The 16,251-nt window shown below is 47.7% G+C and overlaps 1 protein-coding gene across 18 annotated transcripts in view; it reads left to right on the top strand.

Moving 5' to 3' along the window:
* TRERF1 (transcriptional regulating factor 1) overlaps positions 1-16,251 on the top strand; it is a 207,331-nt gene that overhangs the window by 123,227 nt on the left and 67,853 nt on the right. For all 18 annotated transcript variants that reach the window (XM_029943410.1, XM_029943407.1, XM_029943409.1 and 15 more), the window contains one exon: positions 14,311-14,425. The gene's annotated coding sequence lies outside the window, so the exon portion shown is untranslated. The remainder of the gene's footprint in view (positions 1-14,310; positions 14,426-16,251) is intronic.

Raw genomic sequence — 16,251 nt, 5'->3', positions numbered from 1 at the left:
TTTGCTCACCACCTTCCAGATCCATTCTCTGCCCTGCTGTGTCTGGGGTGGTTGTCCTCTGTGGACTGTATCCACTGGCCTGCTCTACTACTTTATCTTCTGGGTTGAATTTAAGTTTAACTAACAGGAGGAGCCACCAGGAGATTCAAGAACAGGAAGAAAGGTTAGGGTATTAATCCTCTTGCTCCTTCTCTGCTTTATCTGATTTCTGGCAATGGCTGCTTTTTATAGCTTCAGCCCCTCTCCCAGAGCTCTAGCCTCAGTGGGCTCCAGGAACACCATTTTCTCCCCTTGCCTTTCAAACTTAGGGTTGGTAAGGGCTTCTTGCTGGGGTTAGTCTCTGAGCGCTGCACCGTATATGGTTGGTTCCCATCCCCATAACTCTGTAACTTGCCCATTCATTAAATGATTTACATTGAATCCTTCTGAGTGCTATCTACACTACTTTACTCAGAGTGTGCTTGCAGGCCTACATAGCTATCTCAATAGTCAACCCCATGAGTTGATCTGTTTCATTTTTTTTCAAAAACTTTTTTTTCCCTGGGGCTGGGAGCAGGGGCTAGGGGGCGCACATTCAGAAGAATTCATAATAACAATCTCCGGTCCCCTTCTCTCCCTAACCCAGTCCCACTGCCTTGGGGTGATCACTTTTAACTCTTTCAATTACTTCCTTCTGGCACTTACCTCCATATTTGAAAATGAGGTGCTATTTTAGAAATTATCAGCTTACATCCTGTTGTGATAGGTGATGATTTAGCTGCCTCATACCACCTCTACCTCCCTCCCCACATCCTCACAACATAGTTGTATTGTTATTTATAGTTCCTCTGTTTGGTTAGCCTTATAAGTGAGATTCTTGCTATCACATTTCTAGTTCATTAACAACAATGTTTCTTTATTCTCTGCTCAGTGAGATGAAGATGTTGGTATTCCTACCCCAGCTACCTTCCATTTTTCACTTTCTCTCATCTTTATTTTTACCTTTACATTAAAGTTGATAACATTTACACTTTTTATTTTGTAATTGCTGTTAAATCTTCTATGCTTTCTCTGGAGGTTGAGCCTAAATCCTGAATCATCAGCAGGCAGGATCTGTTACACTGTGACTATGTAAATGATGAATTATGTATGGACATTCCACCCTTGGACATACTTGTTTGATTTGCCTGGTGATTTTTTTTTTAATTTAAGCCAACATTTTAAAATAGAGGTTTCATAAAAGTGTTAGAGTTTGGGGTATTGTTTTAAAAGTTGGAAGCTCTGGCACATATGGTCTCACTTCCTGAATGGAAGCCCAGTTTGCACAGCGCCCAGCACTCATTCAGTGTCTACATGTGCTCGAACACCCAGCCTGCTCTGATCATTGACTTACTTGCCTCACCGTGAAGGCATTTAAGTGTGTGACCCTGATGCCTGATCTCTTATCTTCTTTGGAGCCAAGTGATAATATATTAGGAGTCTATTTTTTTTAACAGCTTATTTCCCCAAGAGTATCTCATTAGCTTCCTTTTTTGAAACCATTTTTTGGGGCGCCTGGGTGGCTGAGTCGGTTAAGCATCCGGCTTCAGCTCAGGTCATGATCTCATAGTTCGTGGGTTCGAGCCCCGTGTTGGGCTCTGTGCTGACAGCTCAGAGCCTGGAGCCTGCTTCGGATTCTGTGTCTCCTTCTCTCTCTGCCCCTCCCCTGCTTGTGCTGTCTCTCTCTGTCTCTCAAAAATAAATAATTAAAAAAAACCCAAAACCATTTTTTGTTATTATATTGTCATTTTTTCCCCTCCCAAACTCTCTAGTTGGGTATTTTACATATCTTCCCTTCCTCCCAGAGCCTCTCTGTTCTCCTCAAGTTTGACCTGGTTGCTCTTGAGGTCTGCTACACAGCTGTCCTCTGAAATTTCCTTATACCGTTTTACTAGGTGTAGTTCTACTGCTTTCTCGATCTCATATCTTTTCTGTGGGTCCATTCAATGTCTTCAAAGAAGAAAATGTCATTTTTTTGCTTGGAGAGTAGATACTTGACTGCCCCATGAGCCGTCCATGGAGGATTCAACTCCTCTGACTTCAGATTTTGTGTAATCCCCCCCGGTTCTGCCTTACATCTTGATTCCGGCCCTCCATTGCCCTGAGTCATCAGCCTCTTGGTCATTCTGCCAGGCTGGTAGATTCCCATAACATCCACACCCACTCCAGGCTCAGGCTTCCCGTGCCTGCATCATCAGTTTCTAATCTTCCATAGTCTGTTTATTTTCTACAGAGTTGTTACAGTCTCTTTCCCAGTAACCCTTACCTGTTCCCTTCATTATTTGAAATGATATCTTCTTAAAAACTTTTTCTTTCACTCTCATCCTCACAGTATCCAGATGGAAAGGATCTAAGTGAGTGTAGTTAACGTGTGGTCCCCCTTCCACCTGATAGAGATGGAATCTCCACTTTTCTTGAATCTGTTTTAAATTTTTGATTATATCACTTCTAGAGCTAACAGGCTAAACTCTCCCCCATCTAAGTAGGGGCTTTTTAAAAAAAAAATGTTTATTTGAGACAGACACAGAGCACCAGTGGGATAGGGACAGAGAGAGAGACACACACAGAATCCAAATCAGGCTTCAGCCTCTGAGCTGTCAGCACAGAGCCTGATGTGGGGCTCCAACCCTTGAACTACAAGATCATGACCTGAGCTGAAGTCGGACCCTACCAGGTACCCCTAAATCGAGGCTTTTAATCCTAAATTTACTTCTTTGGGATTTAGGAGAGGTTCCCTGTTGATAATATTACATAGCTAACCAATACATCCTTTTTTAAAAAATGATCACAAAAGATCATTGTATTGACATTGCGAAGGCTATGTTAGTTGCCATGCTCGTCTTCCAATTTTCAGGAGTTTAACACGATCAGTTATTTATTTCTTGCCCTTATAACAGTTAAATGCAAGTGTTCTGGTTTGCCTGGCATTCCTCCACACAGTTCTTCAGGGACCGAGGTATCTCTGTCTTGTGATTCTGCTATATTTTAGAGGATACATTCCCAGGGAGAGCAATATCACACTCAAAAATTAGTTCCCAGGGACAAAAAAAAATCATATATTCCCATGCATAGATATCACAAATATACGTGGTACCTAAACAGACATATTGGGTATCTGTGCTATTACATTTCCATGGAGGAAGGCCCTTAGGGGAAAAGTGTCCACAAAGGCTCTTTTCTGGGGAATAATAATGAAGAAAGGAGGAAAACACTACTGCAGGCCCAGGAGGCCCCTGGATTCAGGTGGAAGGGAAAAAAGAAGGTGGTCAAAGCTCACCCACCTCTTAACCAGCATGGCCCCCAGACGACATCCGTCCCTTGGCTGCGTTCCATTGATGAGAACTAGTCACAGGTCCCATCTTGCTGCAGGAGGAGCCAGGCAGATGGGGTCCCGGGCTGGGCAGCTGCTTCTGACTGACGACACTCAGCTAAGTAGCGGGAGAATGGATTTTGGAGGATGTTTGGCCTCTAAACGCAGAGGTCAGCAAGCTTGGTCTTACAGAGCCAAATCCGGAATATTTCAGGCTTGTGGGCCATATGGTCTCTGACACAGCTGCTCTGCTTACTGTGGCTGAAGGCAGCCATAGACAAGATGTAAATGATGAGTGTGGCTGTGTTCCACTAAAGCCATTTTATAAATAGGTGGCTGGCCAGCCTGCAGGCTGCAGTTGGCCGACTCTGATGCCTGATGACCAGTCGGAGCTTTTCAGTTGTCCCCATTTCTTCTGCTTCCCAGACCTGGAGCGTCCTCTCCACTGAATGAGGGTGAGGCCCTGGTTCCTGGGAGAAGAATGGAATGGGATGTGGCCCTCAAACAAGTGAGGCGTGGACGTTCCGAGTGTGGTGAAAGGGAATCAGTCTTGCAACGTGACAGTAGGGTCTTGGGCGGCTCCACACCTAACCTTCCCAGCCAACTGACATGGCAGGAGGCAGAGTCCCAGGCACAGAGTAGTAGGTGCTCAGAGATTGGTGATTCTTGCTGCATTCTGTGCTCTGGGGGTCACTTAAAAGTATCCGCTTGAGGTGAAATAAGTCCATGGAGGATATAGGCTCCTGCTTCTCATAACATAACCATAATGTTCAATGAATTATTATCCAATAGCTCAAGCTAATATTTACAAAGAGCTTTTAATAACATGACAAAAGGCTGATATTAGAAACAGGATGCAAAATTATATATACAATGTGATCTCAACCATAGTTTCTTAAAAGTTTAGCAAAAAAGGAAGAGTCTCACAAAGTGATGAGATTATGAGTTTTCCTTTTCATTTAGTGTATGTTTACTAAAGCATTCTCAGTCCCGGTGCCAATAGCCCACCCCCGGCCCTTGGCAGAGGCTTTGGGGCTTCAGGAGAACCCCTGCGTCAGAGGAGACGACCAGGAGAAGCCACAGCCTGAGCCCCTCTGGATCCTGTCAGGGGTTACCGGGAAGGCTTAGATTTGGGAGTAGCAGTTGAAGGGGGCTGGGTAGGAGAGTCAAAAGGTTGCAAGGAGACCCTCTCTCCAGCTTATGTAATCGCTCTAAGAGAGGAGGGGAGAGAGAGAGTGTGTGAGAGAGAGAGATGGGGCTCAGCGAGTGAGCTCCTGGCTGCTTGTCATGTGAAGAAAACTGATGTGAGCGACACTTTCCTCCTCTGCTTCCTGCCCTGCTTTTTTGTTCTTTGTTTCATGAATAATGTGAATACAGGTTCCTCATACTTGGAGTTATTTTTACAAGGTCTCCTCTCTGCTTCAGATGACTCAGAGCTGGGGCCTTCTCTCGAAGATGTTCCTTGGGAAGCGCTCAAGGAGACGGAGCCCTGGGCCATCTGGGGGTCAGGAGTGGCCCGCACCTACCCTGGTCTTTTCTTCCTCTGTTTTCTTGGAGCCGTGTCCACTGGAGGGAGGAAGTAGGGGCTGAAGGCAAACGCTTTTTCTGCTGCTTCCCTGTCTACCCAGCCAGCCTTTCCTTTTTCTCACTATCTTTTTCCACTCCAGGAGAAACGGTCAGGCCTCTGCTTGCCCGTCTGGAGGGGAGCACCTGGAGTGTCCCCTCAGGGTGGACGCCGCTAGCCTCCAGCAGACGGATGAGGCTTGCAGGCCCCAGGAGGCCAGTGGGTCTGGTCTAAAGGTGTGAAAGCTATCTGAGCAGTGGCCACCACGCACCAAGGGAAAAGGAGGGTTAGAAGAACCTGTGTTCGTGTCTCCTGCTGCCCTGCTGGTCCTGTGTTCCTGGAGACAGAGCCTGTGTCTTACTCTCTGTTTCTTCCAGATGACACGTCCAGCACTATGACCCAGGGAATGGGTGACAGGTAGATAAATTAATGCAGGAGAAGCCCCGTTCCAAGGGTAAAGCTGAATTATCTGGACACACCTGTGGAAGAGAGTGGCTTCTGCATCTGGTCCAGAAGACACATGTGCCCCGGCTCGGGCACGTGGCCTGGAAGTTGTACCTCTCAGAACCAGCGGCATCTGACCTGACCCCTCGTAACCACTCTGGGGGGCAGGGTCTTGTTTCCATTTTTCCAGGGGGCCAGGGAGCTCGGGTGGCACAGCCGGTGTTGTGCAGTCACTAAGAGGCACAGCTGGATTCTTCTGCCCTAAGTCTGCTGACTCCACGGCTGTTTCCCTGACCCTGTGTTGCTCTGAAACCTCAGACACCCCAGAAGTAGAGGCTTTCCTGCTTTTGGAAGAGACTCCGCGCCACCCTTCATTCACAGCTCCGGTGCCATCCTTCCAAGAGCACCAGCCTTTCCCCTCCTGCCGCTACCCGCGGGAGAATGGGTCTCAGCCCCTGGCTGCCCTACAACCCTTGGAAGAATTATGGTGGGAAGGCCCCTCTCAGACTCATCTTCTCTGATGGCTGTGGAGAAAGGGGGCGATTGGAGAATACTCACTTCTTCCTCCTGCAAATCTTCCCAACCCTCAACTCCCTTGCCTGTTGTCTTTTCTCAGATCACACAGTCCCCATCTTAAAACCCAAGTTGACCAATTGGAACTCAGAATGCATTTTCCCATAGAGGTAGCTTGGACATGATGCTTGATCTGCCTCTGATGTATCTGAGACAAAATAGTAATAGCATTGGCCAAGTAGAGAGCTATAATTGGTATTAGTGATTTTGTTGATTGGTTAATTAATGATGTTATTGTCATCTCTTGCTTGGAAGACTGTAGCAGCCTCATAACTGGTCTGTCCTCTTCCACTCTTGTCCTATAGTTCGTTCTCTGTGTGAAATGTTAACCAAGCCCCATCTCTCCTCTGCTCGAGTCATCCAGTGGCTTCCTGTCCCTCCCACCTGGCGCCTCCCTGCCTGCCTCACTGACCTCTCTACCAACCTCCTCCCCCTCCCCCAAGCTCGTACCACCAAAGGACCCATCACCCTCTCTTCCTGCTGCCTGGAACTTTCTTGCCTCCTCAAATTGCTTTGTTCAACCTCGGTTTATTCAGGTCTCTGCCTAGACGTCACTTCTTTGGGTCACCTTCCCTGTTCACTCTTCAGAGAGGTGACTGCAGTCTCCATGTCCCTCACAGCTCTATCTTCTTATCCTGGCTTCTTTTCCTTCCTGGCATTGTTATTATCACCCTACCTCTGCTGGTGTATTTGTTTCCTTGTGTGCCCGTGGCCTTCTTTAGTAGAAAGTCAGCTCCACACAGGCAGAGACCTGGTTTCTTGTATTTACTCCTCTGGTTCCAACACTAGAAGAGTACCTGACACATAGTAGGTGCTCAATAAATACTTCTAAATAAATAGATGCACAAATGAATAAATGCACATCTACACCCGACTAACAGGCAGAGTGTGGTTTCCTATGGAATTTATCACACATTCCAAACAACAGTGCCAGAAATGAATATCTGCCTCTCCCAGTCCTTAGGATTCCAAGTTCAGGAACTTCATTTTAAAAATGAGTTCATAGAGGGGCCCCTGGTTGGCTCAGTCAGTTGAGCATCCAACTCTTGATTTCTGCTCAGGCCATGATCCCAGGGTTGTGGGATCAAGCCCCTTGCTCAGCATGGAACCTGCTTGGGATTCTCTCTCCCTCTCTCTCTCTCTGCCCCCTCACCCCCCACCTCTCTCTCTAAAATAAAAAATAAATGAAAATAAAAATGAATTAATAGATTATTCTGGAAACCAGGACTTCTTATTCTGCATTCTTGACAAATATAGACACCTGTTTGTTTAGACAGTTGTTCTCAGTGTTCTGAATTTGGCAAAGGACAGGGTTAGGGGTGCTTTGGTCTTGTGAGTCTCTCCTGCCACCAGCTTAACTGAGAACGGCTGTGTTTCTTGAGTACTCCAGAGCAGAGTTCCTTACCTCAGCACTACTGACCTCTGAGAACAAGTCATTCTTGTTGTGGGGACTGCCTTGTGCACAGGACACGTGGTAGCACCCCAGCCTCTGCCCATTAGATGCTAGTAGAAACCCCCCACCACACTCCCCAAGCTCTGACAACCAAAAGCCGTCTCTGGACATGGCCAGGTGTTCCTCGAAGGGCAGAATCAGCTGAGGTTGAGAACCACTGCTCTACCATATGCTGGAAGCTTCCCCCTCCCCCACAACAAAGAATTATCCTACCCCAAATGTCTCTAGTGCCAAGGTAGGGATACTGGGCTCGAGAAGAATTCTGTCACACAAAACTCTTAGCAGTGATGGAAACGCTCTGTTCTGTGCCATTCAATATGGTAGCCACGAGCCACACGAGGCTACCGAGTACTTAAAATGTGGCTAGTAAGACTGAATAATTGGGTTTTTAAGTTCATTTCATTTTAATTAATATAAATGGAGATAGCCACTTGTGGCCAGCGGCCACCATGCCGAAGAGCACAGTGGGAGAGATGAGGGCACTTTTGTGTGCACACTGATCACCAGTGGGCAGCGAGCCTGATTCAGCGAGCCTGTCCTGCTACAAAGTGGCTTTGAACTCTCCTGTTTTCATAGAATTTCGTGTGAAACTTTGCAGACTTTTGCGCTGTAGAGCTAGGGGATTTCATTCCCAATATTTAAGTGTATTTCAGGAACACATCAGGTTAATCCTGCGGCTCTGAGGATAAAGGTGATAAAGCAGGGTGAGAGAGGACAGAGGTGTGTTGGGGAGGGGACCGCATGGAGAGCACTTCATGAAAGGAATAGTATTCCTCTCTAACAATGGGGATTTTGTTTCCCTCTTTCGGAATTTCCTCAAATTTAATCTCTGGATTGGAAAACAACATTTAAATGCTACATTGTATACACAAGCAAAGGGAGCAGGGTCCTACTGTAACTCTCTGGGCCACTGCAAGACTGCTCTGGGATGTAAGCCCAGCACCCATGACCTCCTTAAGTAGCGGTTCTCAGCCTTGGCCACATATTACAACCACTTGGCAAGCTTTAAACACTATTGTTTAATAGGTTTGTGGTAGAACCCAGGCATCCGTGGTTTCTAAAGCTCCCCAGATGATTTTGATGTGTGATGAGGATTGAAAACGGCTGAGTGCTAGCCCATGGGACACAGTGGTGAAAAGACATTGCTCATGCCACAGAAGGGCTTACAGTCTGACTGGGGAAAGTCAACTTGGGAATCACACAATTAACTAATTGCAATTGTGATGAGTGTGGCTGTACACCTTAGGTTTTTAGGGAGTCAGAGAAGTCTCACTGAAGCTATTACCTGAAAGCTTGACTAGATGTCAATGAATGGGGAGCTCAGAAAAGAGCATCTTAGAGAGATCGGTATGTGCAAAGGCCCTGGGGTAGAAAAGAGCTCACGTGTGTAAAGCCCTAAAGACAAGCTGGCTGGAGCTGTGAGCAAGGAGGTTGGAGAGTGGATAGTGGCCTGCTCTTCACTGTTGGTCTACAGTGAGCCCATCTGATACATTATTAGTGCTTGAGGTACCCCGATACTGATGTGAATGGCCCAGCTTCTGTATTCTGGAAGAACCAGATGCTTGAAGGCTGGATCACACGGGCCACCTGTCTCACAATGGTCTAGGCATGACCCCCTCCTGCCGGGCAGCTCTTCTTTTCTTGGCTTCATTGGGAGTGGCAGTGGGGCACCAAAAGAAGAGATGTTTGGAAGGAGAATGAGAATTTCTCCTACAGCTTCTGGGCCTCCTCTGGCTGTTGGGGGAATCTGTCTCATTTGAAAATTAGATCTTCCATGCCACCACTGTCCCTGCATAGCGTTCATTTGACGGAATGGTGGGGTCTGAGATTTCTCATTGCATCGATTACTCTCTGTACTGTTTCTTAGCTGTTCTTAAATTAAAGCCGCAGACTGAATCCTCCTCCTCCTCCTTTTCCTTCTCCTCCCCCTCCCCTTTCCCTTCTTTTTAAAGTCTGTGCCAATTTCTAGTTTGTTGTGGGTGGCGCAGAGGGAATTCTTCATACTTCGTTTTGTCCTGCTTCCCATTTCAGAAGCTCGCTCTTGTATATCCTCTGTCCCCTCTGCTCCCCCAGCGAAACCTTCCCCGACCAGGTCCAGGGGGATGTGAGCTTTTCTTTTCGACGGCTTTGTGGCTGAGGAGGACTCCCCCTCTTTGGCTTGAGCCTCTCAGTACCCATTTAAAGTATTTGTTTTCATCTGTTAATTTTTCCCTTCCCCCCAGATCTTTAAATATGTGTTCCCCCCCCAACTCTAACAACAGTGTGTAAGGGGGTGTTTATCACCATGGGTGTGCAGAAGGGAAACAGAGGCCCAAGCAGCAGTGTGGGGCCGGGGGAAGAGTCTGGCCTTGCCTGGTGGCTGGCTGGCTGCAGATCCTCGGAAAGGCATGCAGCCTTCCAGGGCTGTGCCCTCCTTGGTCGTACGAGAGAGAGATGGTAAGAGTTCTGTCCCCATAGGTGGTGTGGTAATGGAGTAAAGAGGAAGGGCTTTCCAGCTTCATGTTCTGGCTCCACCGCTCAAGTTCTGTGGTCTTAGGCAAGCCGGCAGGCCTCAGTTTCCCACTTGTTAAGTGGTGATACCCACAGTGACTCTGCAGAATGCTTGTAAATATCAAGGGCAATCGCTGGGAAGTCCCAGCACCCTGCCTAGTCCTGGTAGGTCTTCAGGATGTGGTAGGGGTCCCATCCCCTCAGCCATCAGGGGACTCAAATGTTTGTCTCAAGGAACTCCAGCTGTTCATGGTGGGAGCCCAGAGCTCCTGGCTGGAGCCACCCATAAATCCCTGGAAGGCCATCTGGGTTCCTCTGGTGCAGCTGAGCCTGGGGCGGATGAGGTGTGACTCAGTGACGGTTAGCCTTGGTGCGGAGTGGGGACTCGCAGTGAGGTGGCTGGGGACCATTGAGGGCACACACCAAGAAACAGGGAGTCGTTGGGCAGCCGGCTACTGATGGGTGGCCCATGTGTCCTTGCAAAGCTGCCCTATGGCCCCACTAGTGGCTGGGAGACCATTTTGTGGACTACTGAGGATTGTCCCACTGAGGGAGGGGAATGGCGGCCCCTGCTTCCCACTCACGAGGGTGTAGTATGGTAATGCCACCCCTTATGCAGGGTCTGTGACTGTGTGCTGACTGAAATTGTTGATCCTCTTGAGACCCCTGCAAGGAGGCAATTCTAGAAGAACAAGGCCAGGGGTGCCTGGGTGGCTCAGTTAGGTGTCCGACTTCAGCTCAGGTCATGATCTCATGGTTTGTGAGTTCAAGCCCCGTGTCGGGCTCTGTGCTGACAGCTCAGAGCCTGGATCCTGCTTCAGATTCTGTGTCTCCCTCCTTCTGTATCCCTCTCCTGCTCACACACTCTCACTCTGCAAAATAAATATTTAAGATGTTTTTTAAAAATGGAAGGATAAGGCCAAATGGCCATGAAGAGACAGGGTCAGATTTGAACCCAAGTCTGCTTGGCCCCAAAGCTTCTGGTCCATGCATGAAATTGTATAAATTTCCTTAAAGTACAACCCCTCCCCCTTCAGGATGTTTCTGTAGCAATAATCTTAATAATGGAATGCGTGTCCATATCCCCCACGCCCACACAGTGTCTGTCTTATCAGCACTGACCAACTAATTTTTACTACTGGCCAAAATTGGATTTAGCCAAGTCACCCAAGGCTGAAAAGAAAATAGGTAACAACAACTTGGTCAAAAATTGTAGGGAGAGAGCAAGGTGGCCCCTATTTTGGACGCCTCATGCCAGCTTAGGAGGAGAGAGAGTTGTACCTTATGTATTATCTCAGTGCACCTTATTATACTCCTGGCTTGCTGTACATAACTTTTTTGGCACATTTTAAAAAAAGTTTATTTATTTTTATTTCTGAGAGAAAGTGAACTCAGCAAGCAGAGGAGGGGCAGAGAGAGAAAGAGAATCCCAAGTAGGCTCCATACTGTCAGCATAGAGCCTGACGTGGGGCTTGAACTCATGATCCGTGAAATCATGACCAGAGCCGAAATCAGGAGCTGGACGCTTAACCAACTGAGCTACCCAGGCGCCCCTTTTCAGACACTTTTGAAAAACCTGCACATCTTGAATTCTTGCCTTGACTACCACAGTGATTGAAGCATGGTGTGAGGCCGAGAGCCGGGGGGATCCTTATTACAAGCCTCCTTTCTTAGCTAAAACATGCCATATACTCCTTCCCACCACAGGACCTTTGCCCAGGCTGTTTATTGTGCTGGCAACACCTTTTCTCTCTCTCTTTTCCCTCCTGCCCTCCCTGTTTGGCTTCATTAATATCTTCTTAGGCCTCAGATTAAAGACTGATGCCAGTGACCCTTTTCCATGCTAGGTCTGTCCCTGTCACGTGTTCTTATAGCAGAGGCCATACTTCTTTAGAGCATATCACGATTCCAGTTATTTCTAATTTGCTGATAAAATGTTTCTCCCACTAGACTAGAAGCTCCATGAAGGCGGGGACCACTTTGGTCTCAACTATTCTCTGCCTAGTGCCTTGCACTTGCCTGGGACATGCTAGTCACTCAGTCACCGTTGGATGGATGAATGAATGGTTGGAGAGATGGGTTGAGCTAGTTAACCTCACTTTCTCTCCCTTAGCTCCCGCCAATATGCTCTTTTTTTTTTTTAATTTTTTAATTTATTTTTGAGACAGAGAGAAACAGCATGAGCAGGGGAGGGTCAGAGAGAGAGGGAGACATAGAATGTGAAAACAGGCTCCAGGCTCTGAGCTCGCTGTCAGCACAAAGCCTGATGCGGGGCTTGAACCCACGAATTGTGAGATCATGACCTGAGCCAAAGTCGGACACTTAACCGACTGAGCCACCCAGGCGCCCCAATATGCTCTTTAAACAGGGTAGGGAGGTCGTAATTACCTGCTTACATGTCTGTCTTGGGCCTCTCTGTAGGAGAACCCATCTTGAGAAGGGGAGGCTAGCTCAGCCCCTGGACATAGATGACCATTGGACTTTCTGGTCGTCTGAGCTTAGCTCTTGCCTGTGAGACAGCCTGCTCCAGGGACTCTGGCCACATCAGGGAAGTTACTCATGGAAACTGAGTGAAGTCCATCCCTGCTCCCCACCCCATGCCACAGGCTCGCTTCTGGCTCATGTCTGCCTCTCCAATTGCCAGTTCCCATACTGACTTATTTGTACATAAACAGTTATTCTCACAACCTTCCCTTCACCACCACACAGAGATAATGATATACAATCTTTGTAACATCACAGGCTTGGCTTCAAAAGCATTCTGTTGCTATAGGATGGTTTATGATGGCTTATCGCTGGAATTTCATGAGCGACGGACTCCCAAATTGCAGATGATTTAGCATTTGAAGGCGGGAGCGAGGCTATATGAGTGTTTGCATTAAAAAAAAAAAGACCTTGAGAAGAGAAGTTTTTCTTCTGTTAGACTTATCTTCTAAAGTTTAAAATAAGAACTACTTAAAAGCTGAAAGTGTAGAGGAACGAACATTTTCTCTTAAACATTCAAATGGGTGAAAATGACTTGTAATCTCTCCCTCAAGTATTAAGGCAATAGGCATTTAAAGGTTTTTGGGGGGAGCTGGCTGTTACAGACAAAGGATTTCTCAACTTTTAAGAAAAATCATTTTTATGGCATTAAATAGTAGGAAGGAACCCCAGCAGCCCCCTTGACATCTCGGAACTGACTTATTGTCTGAAATGTCCCGGTCCATTGTAATCGATAGCACTTTGTCCTTCCCATTCAGGGTCGTGGCTTCGGCTGGGGTGGCCATAGGTAGGGTTGGGAAGTTGAGGCTTGGCGTCCTTGCAGGGCACACAACTTTTGACCATGAGCCCCGTGCTCTGTGACCAGAATCCGGCAAGTTCCACTCTCTCTGTCCCCGACGCTTTTCCTGAAAGTCTCTGCTGTGGCCCTCTGGCCTGGAGAGAGACTCTCTGATCTGATGAATTTGACATCAACCGTACAGCGAGCCACTCTGTCTGAACCCAGAGACCAGCCAGACTTCTTGGGAAAGCCTGACTCCATGTCACAAACGTGTACTGTGGCTGGCGGTGCTTTTCAGCTGTGGTCTCTGGAACGACACTTGCTGCAGGTGGCTTCCCCGGCCACAAGACCAGTACAGAGATGGCAAGCAAGCACTTAGTTTTTTTTTAATGTTTTTCATTTATTTTTGAGAGACAGCGCAAGCAGGGGAGGGTCAGAGAAAGAGGGAAACAGAATCCGATGCAGGCTCCAGGCTCTGAGCTAGCTGTCAGCACAGAGCCCGACATGGGGCTCGAACCTACGAACCGTAAGATCATGACCTGAGCCGAAGCCAGATGCTTGGCCAACTGAGCCACCCAGGCGCCCCAAGCAAGCACTTAGGAATTTCTGTAGTGATTGGACGGGGCCATCGGCCGAATCGAATAATTTGAGGGGTGGTGCTTTGGAGGAGCATTTTATTCCGCATCATTTTTCTACCAGTTTGTTTTTATTACCTTTTATAAAAGTGTTGGCATTGGCGGTGGGTTGGAAATTAAAACAGAAACAAAGACAGCTCATCCTTCCTGACAAGCATTTGGGGGAGTCTTGTGCGCAGCACGTGCAAGCCGCCTCTGCTCTCCTGTGGGACAGGTACGCTGTTGAATGAATTTGGGGAAATCGCAGCACTTACCAAATTATATTGTAATGAAATGTGCACGTCTCTGTCTCTCTCCGTCTCTCTCTTGCTAGCCTGTTTTTTGAGAACAGTGAGTGCATCTAATTCTTCTTTGTAGCCTAGTTCCTCAGATCCCTGCCTGGCACATTATAGGGCCTGGGAAATATTTGTCTCATCCATGCCTACCTGCTCCCTACTGACATGAGAGTGAGGCCAGCGTCGGGAAGTCCCTGGGCTTTTGGACAGTATCCCCTGCAGGCTGGTGATGGAGAGCTAGGAGCGAACGATGAAGGAGTGATCTTTCCTGATCTTTTCCCCACAGAACCAGGCCTCCTCTTCCCACCTGCCCAGCAGCATGAGAGCAGCATGACTGGCCTGCCGCAGGAGAAGCCCCCAGAGCCAAGCCCCCAACTCAGCCATCTGCTGCGGAGGTCAAGGTGAGCTTGCTTCCCTTCTGGAAGGTTCAGGCATTGTCATTCTAAGTCTCTGTGCTCTTGTGATCTTACACCTTGTGCTGGGAGAATGGGGTTTACTGGCACATGGGTAGGCATGGACAGTGCCAGTCAGCCCAGCAGGGCAAAGCATGCTCGTTGCAGTTCACGGAGAGGCCATTGGTGGAGCAGAAAGGACACTGAATTGAGGATTTGGGGCCTACAGTTCTCATTATGCCTCCACCACCTCCTGCATCTGAGATCTTTGGCAGATCTTTTAGGGATCGTATATCCAGGGAAATTTGGATGAGGAAATCTCTGGGAAGAAAGGCATTAGAAAGACAGTCAGTCTGTGGGCTGGACATCCCAGACAGCCTCCTGTCCCATGTAAGATCGTAAGGGATCTTAAAAGATCAGCCAATAAAATGAACAAATCAGGAGACTATAGATGCTGGTGAGGGTGTGGAGAGACGGGCACCCTCCTACACTGTTGGTGGGAACGTAAACTGGTACAGCCACTCTGGAAAATAGTGTGGAGGTTCCTCAAAAAACTATCCATAGAACTCCCTTATGACCCAGCAATAGCACTGCTAGGGATTTACCCAAGGGATACAGGAGTGCTGATGCATAGGAGCACATGTACCCCAATGTTCATAGCAGCACTGTCAACAATAGCCAAATCATGGAAAGAGCCTAAATGTCCATCAACTGCTGAATGGATCAAGAAGATGTGGTTTATCTATACAATGGAGTACTACATGGCAATGAGAAAGAATGAAATATGGCCATTTGTAGCAAAGTGAATGGACCTCGAGGGTGTCGTGCTAAGTGAAATAAGTCAGGCGGAGAAGGACAGACCCCATATGTTTTCACTCATACGTGGAACAGGAAAAACTTCACAGAGGACCATGGGGAAGGGGAAGGGGGAAAAATATCTAAGGAGAGGGAGGGAGGCAAACCATAAGAGAGTCTTAAATACTGAGAACAAACTGAAGGCTGATAGTGGTGGGGGGGGAGGGGAAAACAGGTGATGGACATGGAGGAGGGCACTTGGGATGAGCACTGGGTGTTGTATGGAAACCAGCTTGACAATAAACTATATTAAAAAAAAAAAAGAAGAAGATCAGCCAGGTCAGTTCCTAACCAGTGTTGAGTAGTAAATTGTTAGAACATTCCTCCGAGTTGGGGACAAATTCTCTGGAATTGCTGTGTGCTCTGCTCTGCTCTGCCATTTGGAACCATAGGGACTGGACTTTCAAAACCTCTGCCACGTGACTGTCTCTTCACATTTGAAGAAGGCTGTCATGACTTTGCTCTCTCTGTTTGTATCCGCCCTTCTCCCTGGAGACTGGCCCCACTCACCTTGTCCTGTTGCCCCTCCCCGTGTTGGAAAGGGCTTCCGCGGGGGCCCTCCCAGTTGGCCAACCTGTGCTTTCCTCAGCAGAGAATCCTTCGTTCACCATTCTTTCTTCACTCCATTTAAAGAGCCTCTTTTGGGGGCAGGGAAGCAAAAATAATGTAAAAACAAGGAAGGGACAAGACATAAGAGACAAATGCAGAGAACAAACTGAGCTTCTGGAAGGGGCGATGGGCTAACTGGTCAGGAGGCGTTAAGGAAGACACTTGTTGGGATGAGCAGTGGGTGTTCTCCGTAGAGGATGAATCCCTGGAATCTACTCCTGAAATCGTTACAGCACTCCATGCTAACTAACTTGGTTGTGAATTGAAAAATAATAATAAATAAAATTAAAAATTAAAAAATAAAGAGCCTCCTTTGGGACAGTCACTGTGCTAGACTTGAGGTACATCAAGACAAAATCGAGTTTGGGTCC

This window comes from Suricata suricatta, chromosome 7 (assembly GCF_006229205.1).
Source record: "Suricata suricatta isolate VVHF042 chromosome 7, meerkat_22Aug2017_6uvM2_HiC, whole genome shotgun sequence".
Lineage (NCBI taxonomy): Eukaryota > Metazoa > Chordata > Mammalia > Carnivora > Herpestidae > Suricata > Suricata suricatta.
The sequence above is the reverse complement of the archived record's forward strand: the minus strand, read 5'-3'. Positions and strand labels throughout refer to the sequence as shown.